The following is a 16,894-nucleotide window of genomic DNA, read 5'->3' on the forward strand; positions in this document are numbered from 1 at the left end:
TGTTAGTCTGAAGAAACCAACTTTGCAGAAGAGGCTAGAGATAAAGAGAGAGAAAAGTAAGCACAGCAAAAGTGATTCTTGTGAGAATTGCAAGCTAGGCAGAGCCCAAAGAGTAAGCAAGCTGGTGAGAACTAAACATGGCAGTCAGGACACTAGGCCAGAGCAGTGTCTCTCTGATGGCTGTCCTTGAGGGGAACATACAAATGAGGAGAGGACTCCAACTGTGTTTAAAAACAGAGAAAGAAAAAGGTGTAATTCAAAGCTCAGTAATCGGGGGTGGGGAATAACAGAACAAGGAGTGTGGTAGAGACTTCTTATTCAATCACCCCAAACTCATTTACCAAGTTCTTCTAGTCCAGAGAACTAGGACCAGACATTTTCTTGTCCTACTCAAGTTAAACCAAAAGGACATAATCTTTACCTGGTGTTTTTTTTTTTTTTTTTAAGACGGAGTCTTGCTCTGTCGCCCAGGCTGGAGTGCAGTGGCGCGATCTCCGCTCACTGCAAGCTCTGCCTCCTGGGTTCACGCCATTCTCCTGCCTCAGCCTTCTGAGTAGCTGGAACTACAGGCGCCCGCCACCACGCCCGGCTAATTTTTTGTATTTTTAGTAGAGATGGGGTTTCCCCGGGTTAGCCAGGATGGTCTCGATCTCCTAACCTCATGATCTGCCTGCCTCGGCCGCCCAAAGTGCTAGGATTATAGGCGTGAGCCACCACGCCCGACTGTTTGTTTTTAAGATGGAGTCTCGCTCTGTCGCCCAGGCTGGAGTGCAATGGTGCAATCTTGGCTCCCTGCAACCTCTGCCTCCCGGGTTCAAGCAATTCTCTGCCTCAGCCTCCCAAGTAGCTGGGATTACAGGCGCAGAGTACCACGCCTGGCTAATTTTTGTATTTTTAGCAGAGACGGGGTTTCACCATCTTGGCCAGGCTGGTCTTGAACTCCTGACCTCGTGATCCACCTGCCTCGGCCTCCCAACGTGCTGGGATTACAGGCGTGAGCCACCGCACCCGGCCTCTTTACCTATTTTTAAGTTAGATTTTAATTGATGAAAATATCAGGGTTAGAAAGGACGTTCAAAGTCATTCAGCCCAATGTTCTCCTCTTACAGAGGGGCAAACTGAGGCCCAGAGGCCAAATAACAGCAACTAAAGTTATTATTGGCATCACTGCTAGTGAGACAGGAAGGAAGCTGCTACCTCCCCCAAATAGAATAGCAAAGGACAAGGGGGCGAAGAACTAGTCACATACCTCAACAACATGAGGGCATTGTATGAAGGTAACTGATGTTCAAAATAATGATCAATAATTGTTGTAAGAGATTAAGTTAAGTTTGGCAGTCATAGTTTACTGAGGCAGCAAGTACATAATACATTTTAGGGAGGAAGAGTCATGTGGTGGAAAGAGCACTGGCCTTGGAGTCAGAGACATGGGTTCAAAGCTGGTGCCCCCACCTGCTGTGTGACTTTTGACAAATAATTAAACCTTGCCGAACTTGAGTTTCCTCATCTATAAAATAGGAATAATGCCACCTGCACTGTTTTGAGAGTTATTTGATATAATGAATGTTAGCAAATGGAGATAACGTGCTTAAGACAATGCCAGGCACATAGAAAGTTCTATATGAGGGCTGCTGTTATTATTTTTATCACGTGAAAGCACCAAACGCAGCATCTCAAATGCAGTAGATGTTCAATAAATGTTATTTGAAAAGAATCCTCTGCTAGGCATGGTGGCTCACACCTGTAATTCTAGCACTTTGGGAGGCAGAGGTGGGCGGATTGCTTGAGCCCAGGAGTTCGAGACCAGCCTGGGCAACATAGGGAGACCTCGTCTCTAGAAAACTTAAAAACAAATTAGCCAGGCATGGTGGAGCATGCTTGTGGTCCCAGCTACTTGGGAGGTTGAGGCAAGAGGAGCACTTGAGCCCAGGAGGTTGAGACTGCAGTTAGTTATGATGGTGTCACTGTACTCCAGCCTGGGTGGAGTACAGGAGAACCAGTCTCTAAAAAAATTAAAAAGAGCTTCCTGAGAGAGAAGAAATAAACCTTGCAACGAATAGCCAAGGGAAGCTTCAAATCCCTTCATCCCCACATTGAGAACTTAAGAAGTGGAAGAGTCAGTTCTCTTACTTTGGTCCTCGGTAAAGTATGGGTCAAGGCATGAGTAGGAATGGCTTATCATCAGGGAAAATGGGCAAGGGAAAAAGCACTGGAACTTTCTTTGCCATTGCGATTGAGCAATGATGTGTGAATGGCTGGCACTGAGCATTTAAGCCTAGCTGAGAGGAACGTTTTAGCAGAGGTGCCCTCCCAAACCTTCCAGGAGACAGGGCATCATTTGAGGGGGAAATAAATGATCAGAAAGGGCTTCAAATGGTTCAAAATTGGTTTTAGTTCACAGAAGAACTAATCATTCACCTGTGGCCCAGGGCAGCCCTCCAAAGTTTCCCGAGTGACCAGCTTTGGGTGTCAGAAGCCTGTTCCCCTCCCTCCTTCTCCCACAGTTCATATTCCTCCTCTCAGTGATAGAAAATATTCTGCTTCCACTATGGATAACTGTCACAAGTAATGAATTAGATGACTCTTGAAAACGCCCACACGCTTTTTCAAATCTCTCTGCTCAGAACACTGCTTTGTTTGTCTCTGGTCCCTGCAGGGCCCACAACAAACATCCATTCTTTAAAGTGGTGATCTTCAAAATGAAGAACAGGACTCTCAAAGTCCACCTAAACAATCACTCTTAACTGACTCCAGACACGTTTGGGAGAGAGGCAAGTCTGAAACAGGAAAAAGTGTGCCTGGTGGATTTTTTTCTTGTGAGGCATTTGTAGAATATGTAGTAAACAGAGGGAGGAAAGGCTCCTCAGTGTTCCTTTGGATGTCTGGCTGAACTGTGGTTAATAAATTGCCAAAGATCAGCCTCAAAGAACAAACTGTTTTCATGCAAATAGGTACTACTGATACACTTGAAAAGAAAGCTAAACATTCCTGCCACTGTTTTCTGTCAGCTCCTCTGGCCTTAGCCACAGTCACTTCCAGGCCTCAAACCTTCAACCTGCAGAATTAGCCCTACCCAGATCCTGAGCCAGTAGTGACAAGGGCGGGAAGGTGTTAGTTTAACTGACTCACCTGTCAGGCCCCAGGCTCTGGAATTCGTTTTGTTCTTCCAAGCCAGTATTTCATGTTTTTTTGAGTGAGCCCCGGGTGTTCAGGTATGACTTCCTCTTGCCAGCTGTGTTTTCCTGAGCAAAACTCTGTCCTGGGGCTCTTGTCTGTATTCACTTCTAGGCCCACTCCCTTACCCAGTACCTAGCACCCAGTACACACTCAATAAATGTCTACTGAACTGACCTGAGATAAAAGGCTTCATCCAATGCTCAGTTTGTGTGATGGAGACTCTAAGCTACTCTGCCTGACCCTTGTCAACCTGTTGCCCCTGGGGCCTTTCCCCCAAATCTGCAGCCACTGACTGAGGACCTACGTTACACTGGGCCCTTCGAGGTAAACCTGTCAATGTGTCCCACCTGCCAGGTCACACCATTTTAGAAACCAGTGGCAACCTAGAGAACAGCAGAGTTCCTTTTCTATACTCCACTGAGTGTCACCGTCTATTCTACACTTACCTATTAAGCATCTACATAACCCTGTTCTCAGCCACAGAACTTTAGTAATTGGAGGTCCTGAATTTTCCAATGTTCTGGCCTACTAATTCCGGTCTGGACTTCATGAACCAGAATTTAGTTTCTGCCTTGGCAAATCTGGTCTTCAGAAAAGGAAACATCCAACTGATGACTGTGTTGGATTCCCACTGCAAACTGGTGATTGAGAGGGTGTAGCCGTATTGCTTCATGAGCCATCTATACAGCCACATCATCCTACATCACAAAATCCAGAGTGCTGGCGCAGGGGGGCTGCTGTGGTTGCTGGGAGGGAGAAGGGACTACCAAGAATAAGGTAGCTAAGTGTTAGATTTGTCCAAGAACACTGGCTGGTCTTGTCTGCAGAGAGTAGAACTGCTCCTTCTATAGTCTTCCTAAACTCATGTCCAGAGATTCAGGACCAAGGCTGCAGCAAGAACCCTGAAGCGGCAGAAAGAAACACACTCAGCAAGTCTTTGCCTGGTGGAAGTGCATGGCCATGGTGGGCATGGGCAGAGACACTGGCACAGGGGAAAGAGCCTACCTCTGCCAGTGTCCATATGCAGGACAGCTCTGCACTCGACAGGCCCAAGCCTTGCCCTGCCACTGTCAAGTTGCCAGCAATAACATAACACGAAAGAATAACAAAGGGGGAGAAAAGGTGAGCTGAAGTGTAAACTACCCCCACTCCAACTGGCCTGGTAGCTGCAGGTTCCCTCCACTGCTTGACTGTTTGCACCTGCTCTCCTGCTGGAACAAGTGGCCTATTGTGTGAGGCTGTACACATGGAGGTGCTAAGCAAACAAGAAATGACTCTTCTGATCATAAAGTAGATGGGATTCCAGGAAAACTTTACTAAGCCAAATAAAAGTGATTGTAAAGCACTTGGTAAAATATAAACTGCTGCATAAATACTTAATAAAAGCTCACAGCCATACACACAAGGACAACTAGGTCAAAATTTACCCAAGCTCTCTAGCCTGGAGGGTCTTGGAAAGGGTGGAAATTGTCTCTCTCCCTCTGGTTTTCTTAGCCACTTCGTATTCCTTTGCTCTTAACCTGCCCTTCAACCCTTGGCACCCCCCAATGTCTCTCTCCTGTCACTGATATATCTCTGTGGTTAGAGGGCTTCTAATTTTCCTTCTGGACAGTTGTGTCAAATATTATTGGGAGCAACAGACATTGAATTCCATTTTTTTTTTCCTGCTCAGAAGCCCCATTGGAGTTATGCAGTGCTATGGGGGAAACATTTTCTTTAAGGTTTAATTATGTGAGTTTCACCCCAAACTCTCCAACATTAGAAATCAAGAACAACTCTGACATCTCAAACAGCCAACCTACCTGCTCCCCTGTAGCTCCAATAATACCTGGAGGAGTAAAATGAAGAGCTCACTGCTGTCGTCAGGAGAATGATTATACCCTGGGGCTCCTTTTGAATCACTTTCACTTTGGTCTACTTGGGAAGGCATCGAATTCAAAGTCATTAAGGTAGCTTTATGGTGTTCCCTTTCCTTTCATATTCCCTCCCTCATCAAATATCTTTGTTATAGGATCTCATAGCCTGTTATAGGTGGAAAGTGCTTTAGAGGTGATTTTGTCAAATTCGTTTATTTTATAAGTAAAAGAAAAAACAGAAGTGCAGTGACTTGTCCAAGGTCATGCAACAAGTTCACAGTAGAGCTAGGACTCAGGCTGGACTCTCAGCCTAGGGCAAAGGTTTTTTGTTTGTTTGTTTGTTTGCATGGACTCCAAAGCACCACAGGGGATGCACAGGCAATGGCTTTATGATCAGAGGCATGTGAGTAGAGGAGATTAAATGGAGAGCTAGCCTCAGAGGCAGGTGAACGCCATTTCCTAGCAAGGGGCTGAAATATCTCTAAGAAGAACTCCTTCTTCCAGGGGATGGTGCCTTATAGACTTGAGAGGACATGAGAGCAGAGAAGCATGGTATGAGAGGCAGGAAATGTACTTCTACTCTCATGGACCAAGACTGGGCAGGGAACAAGGAAAGGACAGGGTATAGCAGTACAGACCAGAGAAAAGCTGGACAGAACACTCATTCCAGGTCTGTTGGATGAGAGATTAAAGCAAGCTGAGGTCAGGATTTCCACCAAGAATAGGAAGAAGGTGAGAAGACTTTAAACCTTGCAGGAGAGAAGCCAGGCATTTGACAGGCAGGACGGTGCTGTGGGTAAGGGATGGATTGGATGGGTTTGAAGCCCATCTTGCTGCGGCCTTTGGTAATTTACTCAATGTCATCAGTAGAATCAGTAAAATGTAGGTAATAATATTGTCCGCTTCAAAAGGCTGTTGTTGAGAATTAGTCAATGCATACAAACTGCCTAGCATATTCTGTGGCACTTGGGAAGCTCCATAGAATGGTTAGTTATTACTATCATTAGCCACTTTACTGTCTCAGTCCTGCTTTCTGAAGTCCCACTGTACCCTTAGAATTTGAGAGAGCGAAGGGAAGAGGGCAATGATCAAAATGCATCAGGGAGGAAAAGGTAAGAGGAGTTAAAAAGTGAAGGCAGAGAAACCAACAGAATGGGTGAGATACAGCTCTCCCGGCTCTCCTCCACCCCTTCAATGTAAACCCCCATGACTGCATCTTTTCCCCATATTTAGTAGCTGTAAGAGTCATAGGTACCAATAGGTAACCAACCACCCCAGTTTGCTGGGACTGAGGGGTTTCATAGGACTTAGGACCTTCTGTGCTAAACCTGGAAAGTCCTAGGCAACCTGGAAAAAGTTGATCACTGTAGGGGCCAGAGGGTGTTTGCTGTTCGAGATTATTATTTGTTATAACCAGAGAGCAGGACACTGCTGCTAGATGCTATCCACTGGGGTTTGAAAAAGCTGGGTTATCCAGAAGCCATGTATAGGAATTTGCAATGGTACTTTCTTCATGCCTATAAATGAAAAAAAATAGGGGTTTCTTAAATAGATAAGCTTCTCCAGGGGAACATTAGCCAGTTTGAGGAGGATGGTCTTTAGCAGGACAGCCACACAGCAATAGCCTCCTTATCAATGATTCTTATTTGTATGCTTCGATTCTCTGACACATGCTGTCTTTCTCCAAATTCAATTCCCAGCATTGTTATTATATGTGCTTGAAAGTAATAAAACTGTTTACTTTAAAATGATCTGTCACTCAGACTTTTCATTAATTTAAACTGATGCTACCAATCTCTCAAAGTATTTCCTTATCCAGGGCCAACTGGTTTAATTCAGCACCACAGGCTGACTTGTTTAAAAATAAAATTCATGGGGATAGGTGGATTTGCTGAAAATTTTTTTTAAGTAATATTCCTCAAGTCCTTGAGAGATGTACAGAGAGAGATACTCAGTAAGCTACTAAAGGATCCATGTTTGTAAAGAGAGCCCAGTAATGCTGTGTTGATTACCCAGTGTTCCATTTATTCAGGGTAAAACTTTCCCCTACATCTGATCTACTCTTCTACACTAACATCTAGTAAATGGAGGGTAATTTATAATTTTCAAAAACATCTCATATGCATTTTCTTATTGGAGGCTCACAGCAACCCTTTGATGTAGGCAGGGGAGGTATTAATTTCACAAAAGGAGAAAACAAAATAGAGTTTAATCTGCCTAATGGTACAGTGATACCATGGGAAGCTAGGCCTAGTACTAAGGTCTGTTACCCACAACTATGTTTGTTGGTTCATCCTATGAATTCAATAAACATGTATAGAGTTTACTCTATAGCAGGCACAGCTAAGCAATGAGGTTCTATAGATGGAAGACACAGTACTACTCTTTTTTTTTTTTTTTTTTTTGAGACAGCAGATCACTATGTCACCCAGGTTAGAGTGCAGTGGTGCAATCATAGCTCACTGCAGCCTCGACCTCTCGGGTTCAAGCGATCTTCCCGCCTCAGCCTCCCGGGTAATTGAAACTACAGGCACATGCCACCACGCCCGGCTAATTTTTTCTATTTTTGGTAGAGACGGGGTTTCGCCATGTTGCCCAGGCTGGTCTCAAACTCCTGACCTCAGGCAATCCACCCACCTCGGCCTCCCAAAGTGCTGGGATTACAGGCATGAGCCGCTGTGCCCGGCCCATAGTACTAGTCACTAAGGAGCTACTAGAAGATTACACACAGACATGTAAAAGCTCTCAATAGAGTGTCGCTGGGGACATGCTAGAGAGAAGATAAGGTGCCAGCAAGCCTTAACCCAGACAAAGGCGTGGACAGGAGGATTCAGGGTCCTCAGAAGAGATAATGTTAAGGATAAGTAGGGGTAAGCTAGCCAATGGCTCTTTTTCTAGCCCATCCTAAGATGGTCCTTGTCTTAGTGCTCCCTAATAGTATTTGGAAATTAGCTTTTCAGCATGAGTTCTTACATAGTGCAATCCTCTATGCATCCCTCCAACCCCAACTGCTATATCCCTACCCCAGGTGGGAACACCTTAACTCTGGCTCCTGCTGAACAAGTACTCATTCCAGCTCTAGGCCCGAAGCTGTGATTAGAAGCAAAGAGAACAATGACAAAATGGGCCAACAAGTGGCTCAAACCAAGAAAAAGTTCATTTGGGTAGTTTTTCAGATCCATCTGACCATGTGGATCACTAAGATCTGAGGGGACAAAGAATAGGAAGCTCCTGTGACACTGGAGTTACAAATTAAAACAAATTTCTTTTCACAGGGAAATGAAACTACATTATAAAGGAGACAAACCCATGGATCAAAGCCATACTCACGTAAAAGAATAAAATTCATTGGCTTGAGAAATTGGGAAATCGTGACTGATTTTAATGATCTTTCTCCTTTTCTACAAAGGCTAACTCAAGGGTGACAGAAAGGGCTTTAGAGCACTGAACAACTATTTTTGACCTGCAACTAGACTCATCATGGTTTTTAATGTAATTTAGGAAGATTGCCCGAGTTAATCTCTGTAAAGCAGTCATAGGAGAAATGGTTTAAGATGTCTTTGCTGTGAAACAAGATGCTGAAGGTAAGAAGGCCAGCCTAGTGCATACCCTTAGATGAAAATAACTCTCACTTGATCCTCAGTGGACTCAAATGCCCACCATTTGTACCAACCACGACCAAGGATTGGGATTTTGATGTTTTTGCATAAAAAAGAGGAAATCACATAAAAATGAGAGGGCGGTAGGTGAGGCTGTTCCTGAAAAGTTAAGAATGGGTTATTGAAGGGAGCCAATATCAGGCCTAGCTCCATCTATCTCCCAGTAAAGATCTTCAAGGGCTTTTTTATAGGTTTTTTTGAAGAACAGCAATAATAGCTACCATTTTTGAGAGACTAACTGTGTTCCACGCACTATACTCTTCACTTCGCAATCTCCTGGAATCTTTTCAACAATCTGTTAAGGGAGAAACTATTAACTCCATTTTACATGTGGGGAAGCTGAGGATCAGAGAAAAGAAGGAGCTAATAGGTAATGGGGCAGGCATTCAAACCCAGGCTTTGCTGACTCTAAGGTTGTAAGTTTAAACACTCTAATACACTGCCTTAGGTTGCCACATAACTCTGTGTGTTTTTTGTTAATCCCTCAACTGTTTGTCTACATTTCTATCAGTAAAAAATCATCAGAGAAACTCAAACAAGATTTTGTACTTGCTGAAGTATAGGAAGAAAGAGCAAAAAATAGGAGAGCTAAATTTCTTTCAAAGAAGTCACCAAGAGCTTGTACGCTAGGGAAAGAACTGTGCCAGTAGCAGCAAAGAAAGTGGCACCTGCCAGCCATTTCCTGTAGCCTGTGGAACAGAAAAACCACCACCACAATCCAATGATCACAGCCACAACAATGACAACTGCCAGAGGTGTTCTAAGAGCAGAGCTGCTAGCAGGAAGCTCCCAAGAAAGAGGCTTCCCTAACATACCTTTCCCTGTGCTTCACACTCCAAGTCCCAAGAGTCCACTTTCACTGATGCTCAGTGATTGACTATCAGAAAGAAACTTTCTGAGTCAGAGAAATTGGACAAAAATGTTTCGGGGGGTGTTACTGTTTGTGGAGGTCAGAGATGTTCTGATGAAGTGACACTGATAACACTAAAAGAAATTTTCCAGGGAAACGTCAGCACACTTATCACACTCAGCAGCCTTGTTTCAATCAGTATTCAACTTACATGCTCTCTGAGGAGTGAATATAAAGTCATGACAGATTTCAAATTTGTATAAATCTACCAGAATGTATGCAGCCCAAACATTGTTGCAACAATTATGCTGACATCACTCAAAACACTTCTTGCTGGGCGTGGTGGTACATGCCCATAATCTCGGCTACCTAGGAGCCTGAGGCAGGAGGATCGCTTAAACCCAGGAGTTCCAGACCAGCCTGAGCAACACAGCGAGACCCAGTCTCTATAAAAAAGTTCCTGGAACTCCTCTTTGGAAACCCCATTTAAAGCCAATATAAATGTCAGAAGAAGGAAACAGCCCTATTATTTTATTCTCTCACTCCAAATGAACCCCAAATGGTATGAGCCTGCTTGATCAGCCACCTCATTTAGCAGTTTGGTTCCCAAAGACTCACACTATTTCCCCAAAAAGATCCAGTTTACCTTTATGAGAAGAAACATGGCCCACACCTCTTCACCCTTACTCTGGACATTTACACGGGCTGCTCAACTGTGGTATAATGGTAATGACAATATCAACACCAGCTATCAATTATTTAAGTGCCTATGTGCCAGAACTTATCTTCACAACAGCCCTGCAGAGTAGGTATCATTACTCCCATCTTACAAATAAGGTAACAGAATGTCATATTAAATGTCCTGCCCAAAGCACACAGCTGGTGTCTGAACCAGGATTAAAATATCCATCTGGGGCCGGGCGCGGTGGCTCAGGCCTGTAATCCCAGCACTTTAGGAAGCTGAGGAGGGCAGATCACTTGAGGTCAGGAGTTCGAGACCAGCCTGACCAATATGGTGAAACCCTGTCTTTACTAAAAATACAAAAATTAGTCAGGCATGGTGGCACGTGCCTATAATCCCAGCTACTTGGGAGGCTGAGGCAGGAGAATCGCTTGAATCCGGGAGGCTGAGGTTGTGGTGAGCCAAGATTGTGCCACTGCACTCCAGCCTGGGTGATAGAGCTAGACTCTGACTCAAAAAAAAAAAAAAAAATCCATCTGGATCATTCTAAAGACTGCACTCTTCCCAATATGTATTAATCACTTAGTGTATGTTTCCTAACGTTTCAGGGTCTTCTCACTGAAGACCTCAGCCTGCACCATCGATGATCAACTGGTTGAGAATCAACAAGTTGTAGATGGCAGGGATCAGCCATAAACCCACAAGGCTTTTTCCAAAAAGGAGGTGGAAAAATTATTTGGAAGACTGGCAGCATCAGTGGAGTCCATCTGTCACTTACCAAGGCACTACCTTTGAAGGAGGCAATAATACTTAAGGGGCAGAGAAGCTCTAGTATGTTAATTTACTCATTTCTTAAAAGCAGATATGTTTCTTCCTGGTTCCATCTCCTAAGCCTTCCAGGCTAAAATAGAAGATTTCTGATTCATGGAGCAGTGATAGTAAAAGGAGACAGGCCTTATCCAACCATCAGAATCACATTTCCAAGAGGAAATTAGGGGGTGATGTTTATTTGTTGAGGGTGTGGATATGCTGGGACCTGCTTTGGAGGCCCCCAAATGCTCTTCGTATCACAAAATGATCCAACTGAGCTCAACAGAGGCTGGAATTGTATACTAATAGGACGCAATCTGCTTAAAGTAATAAGCTACCCAGTATTCAACAGGTTGTCTATAGACAATCAATGTTGAGCCATGAAAATGTCTCTTTCTGCTACTTAAGACATGACAGTCAACCAAGTCTAACACATCCTGAATGGGGCACACTGTATTAAGCCATCCGTCAGCAGCATAAGCTGTGTTTTTCTCACTCAATTCTGAAGGTAAAGCTACTGTATATTACACCATAATCTTAAGGGATAAATGTTACTGTATTGCCACGAGAGTATGTCCTGATAAATAGCTGTCACTAAAGACTACATCTAAGATAAATCGCTGCTGAAAAATATGCCAATCGAAGTCCATAGAGAGATTATTACATGGGGGTACTCTCCAAACTGATCTGTTCTGCCTTACCAGAATTTAAAAAAGTTCTTAGCTGCCATAAATATTTCATACTATATCAAATTAAGTCACTTTCTGCATAATCCATTTCTCCTTCAAAGGCTTTCCAAGAGCAATCTTGACTTATTTAAGGCAAGGTAGAATATGTAAACTGCCATACTAGCAAAGCATCATTATACTTCAGTATGTTCATTCTTGGGCACACACTCAGGCTAACATAGCAGTTCCCCAAATTGGAAAAAATGAAGTATCATGTTTCTGCGCCTGGGAAAACTAAAGTAGAAATGAAATCCAAAAATGTCTTAGGGGGACCAGGAACTGTGGAGATAGACAGTGATAAATCAAATACCGAAGCCCTATTTGTCCCTCTCTCCCTCCCACCTTCATAAGCAGAGCCTCCTCCAATGTAGGGGCAAAGGAAGAACTCGCCATGAGAAGAGAGAGCTGGGAAGTTGAAGACTATACCTCAGTTTCTAACCCTCAAATCACCATAACAGTGGCTGAGAAGAGCTACTGACTCTCACCTTCAGCATGACTTTAGTCTGACTTATGCCTGAATCAATGGACCTGACTCAGTGCTACTGAATATTATTTCCATTGTCTATTGTTTATGTTTTTCTGTACCCTCTTCCTCTTGGCTCTGTATTTTATTTATTTATTTCCCCATTGATGTTTGCCTTGGCTATCTTATATTTAAAATTGTATGGATACTGCCTTGGGCCCTTTGGAGAAAAGCCACCCTATAAATTATAAAACAACAACAACAACAAATAATAACTTATTTCAGCATGAGAGCATGGGAGTGATGTATAGCAACTGCTGCGTACCACTGGCCTGTTCTGACGTGACTAGAATGAGATGTGCATGTTTCATATGTATGTGTGAGTATATATGCACTTTGGCATATATGTCTCTTTTTTTACTTAATCTCTTTACTACTAGATTGAAGATTCTGAAGGTCTTTCCTTGTTTCCATGTAAACCAGTGAAAGAGTTTTTCGTGTTAGAAATTTTTAGGTACAACATACACTACTTGGGTGATAGATGCACTAAAATCTCAGAATTCACCACGATATAATTGATCCATGTAACAAAAACCCACTTGTACTCCAAAAGCTATAGAAATAAAAATTAAAGAAAAGAAAGAACTGTGCCCCCAACAAAATTTCTCAAAACATACCATGTTCTTAAAATAATTGCATTATAAAAGCAGAACCAACTATTCTCCCTTGCCTTTCCTAGATCATAGGGGAAAAAAGAAGCTATTTCGGTCATTTAATTGTTTGTATGATTTTACACATCTTATGAATGAGGTGTTCATGGTTTTCTCATATTCACTTCAACTTGCTGACATGCCACAGTGTATCCTTCCAACCCAGCAGAAAAGAGAGAAAAATTTTTCCTTCCTGTACTTTTCTGAAACATCCAGAAGGTTTTGAGACAACGGACAAAACTCTGAGAATTAACATAATTGCTTTGCATATTCCCACTTCTGCCTTCTCAATTAAGCAGAGAAATCCTGAAGAGGCATTAGAAACATTGGAAGACTTGTCTGGTCAGTGGAAATAAGAGAATTCAGAGAGTGTGTGTGCATATATATATATATATATATATAATTTCTCAGGTGAAATGAGAGGTAAGATTGCATAAGATAAAGAGGAGGCAGATTCACCACAATTTGCCCCTGCAGATCTTAGGGAGTTTATTTAGTAATGCCAGCTGCCCCATGTGAGAGTCTCAGAGTCATCATGAGAGAATTAAAGATGAACGTGCATTCATAACATAGTTTTTTTTTTTTTTTAAGAGATGGGGTCTTGCTGTGTGCCCAGGCTGGACTGAAACTCCTGGGCTCAAACAGTCCTCCTGCCTTAGCCTTCTGAGTAGCTGGGACAACAAGCATGTGTCATCACGCCCAGCTCCAATTCATAATGAACAGAAGTGGCTATGTAGAAACTGTCAGCCAGAAAACAGCAATATCCTGGAGGTGACATCTGGAGCCAGGCCCATCTGGCCCAGCAACATGATAAAGGGGTAGCATGAGCAGCTCCAGCTGAATCACAAAGGGAACTAAGGCATCGTGCCACAAAGTAAAGTACAAGTAGATGTCTATGCAGAGTTGATAAGCCTCAAAGTCACTAGGGAAATATAAACCCCTATGGGAGGTGTGCTAATTGTAGGAGAGGCCAGCTGACTACAAACAGAAGGCTGAGACAAAGACTCAGGGGAGAATCGTTGCAAAGGATTACAGAGATGAGGTCTGGTGATAGGCTAGCATTTAGGTAGTGCTCAACGATGATGAGGATGGGAGGCCTATAGGTTTGGCTGACCTGTCTTCAAGGATAAGGGTGAGCTAAGCTGAATGCAGAGGTAGTGAGAGAGATCTGACAGAGAAGTAGTTGCTCAGGGTTTATATAAAAATGGATAAAAACTGATGAATGGATAAACAAAATATGTTATATACCTGCAATGAAATATTATTTGGCCATAAAATGATAAAGTACTGATATGTGCTACAACTTGGATAAACCTTAAGAACATAATACTAAGTGAATGATTCCATTTATATGAAACCCTTAGAATAAGTAAATCTGTTGGGACAGAAAGCAGATTGTTGCTTGCCAGGGGCTGGAGGAAAGGGGAAATGGGGAGTGCCCATTAATGTACAACAAGGTTTCCTTTTGGAGTGATGAAATGTCTTGGAACTAGAGAGAGATGGTGGTTGTACAACATTGTGAATGGACTAAATGCCACTGAATCGTACACCTTAAAATGGTAATTTTGTCATGCAAATTTTACCTCAACACACACACACACACACACACACACACACACACACACACACCACTTGCGCCTGCACACACACGCACAGAACACATGGATGGGGCCTCTGTTGTGATACCTCTAAGAGGAGCTCTCCCTGGACTGCTGGGGAAGAGATGGGCTTGATTTTCTTTTGTTTGTTTGTTTTGTTTTGTTTTTTGGAGATGGAGTCTCGCTTTGTCACCCAGGTTGGAGTGCAGTGGCGTGATCTCGGCTCACTGCAAGCTCTGCCTCCTGGGTTCACGCCATTCTCCTGCCTCAGCCTCCTGAGTAGCTGGGATTACAGGCACCTGCCACCATGACCAGCTAATTTTTTTTTTTTTTTGTACTTTTAGTAGAGATGAGGTTTCACCATGTTAGCCAGGATGGTCTCGATCTCCTGACCTCGTGATCCTCCTGCCTCGGCCTCCCAAAGTGCTGGGATTACAGGCGTGAGCCACCGCGCCCGACAGAGATGGGTTGATTTTCTTTCCTCATCCTTCTCATTAGGTTGTGAACTCCTTAGCAGGGGCAGGAGCTGGATTCTACTTATCAAGGTATGCCCTATTATATATTAAGTGCTCAATCTGTGTGGAATGAGCCTGAATTATCAGAGTTTTTTTTTTTTTTTTTTTTGAGATGGAGTCTTACTCTGTCACCCAGGCTGGAGTGCAGTGGCATGATCTCAGCTCACTGCAACCTCCGCCTCCTGGGTTCTCAGCTCACTGCAACCTCCACCTCCTGGAAAGTGATTCTCCTACCTCAGCCTCCCAAGTAGCTGGGACTACAGGTACCTGCCACCACGCCCAGATAATTTTTTTAAAAATATTTTTAGTAGAGATGGGGTTTCACTATATTGGCCAGGCTGGTCTCGAACTCCTGAACTTGTGATCTGCCTGTCTTGGCCTCCCAGAGTGCTGGGATTACAGGCGTGAGCCACCACGCCTGGCCTATCAGATATTAAATGTAAAGACAAAACACGTTTTTTTTTTTTCTCACAAACTAGGGGTTTTTGAACATATATAGTTTAAACAGTTTCTGTGTTATACTAATTTAAACAAGTGTCAAACTCTGTTTACTAATTTATAGATTCTAAACTAATTTATAGAAACTAAAACTAATTTATAGTTGCTCTGTTATACTAATTTATAAAGTATCAAACTATCCAGAAAATGAATGAAAATTCAGTCAATTATCGAGATATTTGGCCTAGCAAAAAGGGTGTTTGAGAATGATTTACAAAAATGTCCACTCTTCATTTGGGTGTTATCAGGGCAAAGACATTTACTTATTGTGAAGCCCAGTGTTAACTCAGCAGTCTGGGTTCCTTTATCTTTCTCTTGGTCCCAAAGACTCTCTAATTGAAATTCTCTGTAGTTTGACAAAGGCAGAAGCTGGAGGATCTTTCTGCCTTTGGTAATTGTAGGAAATCTTTGCCTGTAGGATATGCTAGTGGCTCACATAAAAGAGGATATCTCACATAGGCCCAGTTTGCTAATTTGAAGGTTTCTCAGCTAAGTCCTGGTAGACAAACCAGTGTTTATCTCGAGCCCAGATAGGGTGGTGGTGGGAAGCTGAGAAGGATGAATGATAGGCTTATGTGGTACTCCCTAAGACTGGATCAGTGAAAACATTCTCTTCATTCATATTTCAATTGATTGCATTCATAAGAGATAAAAATTGAAAGGATGGAAAATATGACCTTATTTAGAGAGACAAGGAATTAACTCATTAAAAGTTGAGTGATCTATACATCCATAGTAGGCTACAAACAGCTCTAATAACCCAGCTGACATGAATATTGCTCAGTATTTCCCTCAACATCAATATTTTCCTTTTGATCAAGTGTTTCCACTGACAAGTCTCATTCCCTATCACGATCCTTGATTTTCATAATTTTTCTTGACTAAAAGTAAAATTTTTTACAGGCACACAAACTTGACCTAGAAAGATAACAAAGTTACAACCCATTGGACAATAGGAAGTGGTAACTGTTACTTAAGACTAAATTAAATGAGAAATTTATTGAAAAGCTCTAGAAAGAGGTTTCCACTATAGATGAGACACGAATGCAAAGCTAATCTTTATAAATGGTAAAAACAGAGGCCATACATGTCTTCAGGCTAAAGAACTTCATATTATTAAAGGTATATTCGTGAGTAATTTTTAAAAACTTTAGTTTGACATTATTCCCTAGTTTGATCATTGCATTAGGTCAGTAATACAAGTACAAGTTAATTATAACCTGAGGTTAGTAACCAAGAAGGAGTCATTTCCTGGATTATACTACCCTTATTCTGTCTGAAAATATGTTTGATTTATTTTCTTCCTGCCTTCCTTCCCTTCATCCTTCCTTCCTTCTTACCTCCCTTC

At 42.7% G+C, this 16,894-nt stretch overlaps 1 protein-coding gene across 1 annotated transcript in view; it reads right to left on the bottom strand.

Moving 5' to 3' along the window:
* GPC3 (glypican 3) overlaps positions 1-16,894 on the bottom strand; it is a 468,130-nt gene that overhangs the window by 140,370 nt on the left and 310,866 nt on the right.

Source organism: Symphalangus syndactylus, chromosome X, assembly GCF_028878055.3.
Source record: "Symphalangus syndactylus isolate Jambi chromosome X, NHGRI_mSymSyn1-v2.1_pri, whole genome shotgun sequence".
Taxonomy (NCBI): domain Eukaryota; kingdom Metazoa; phylum Chordata; class Mammalia; order Primates; family Hylobatidae; genus Symphalangus; species Symphalangus syndactylus.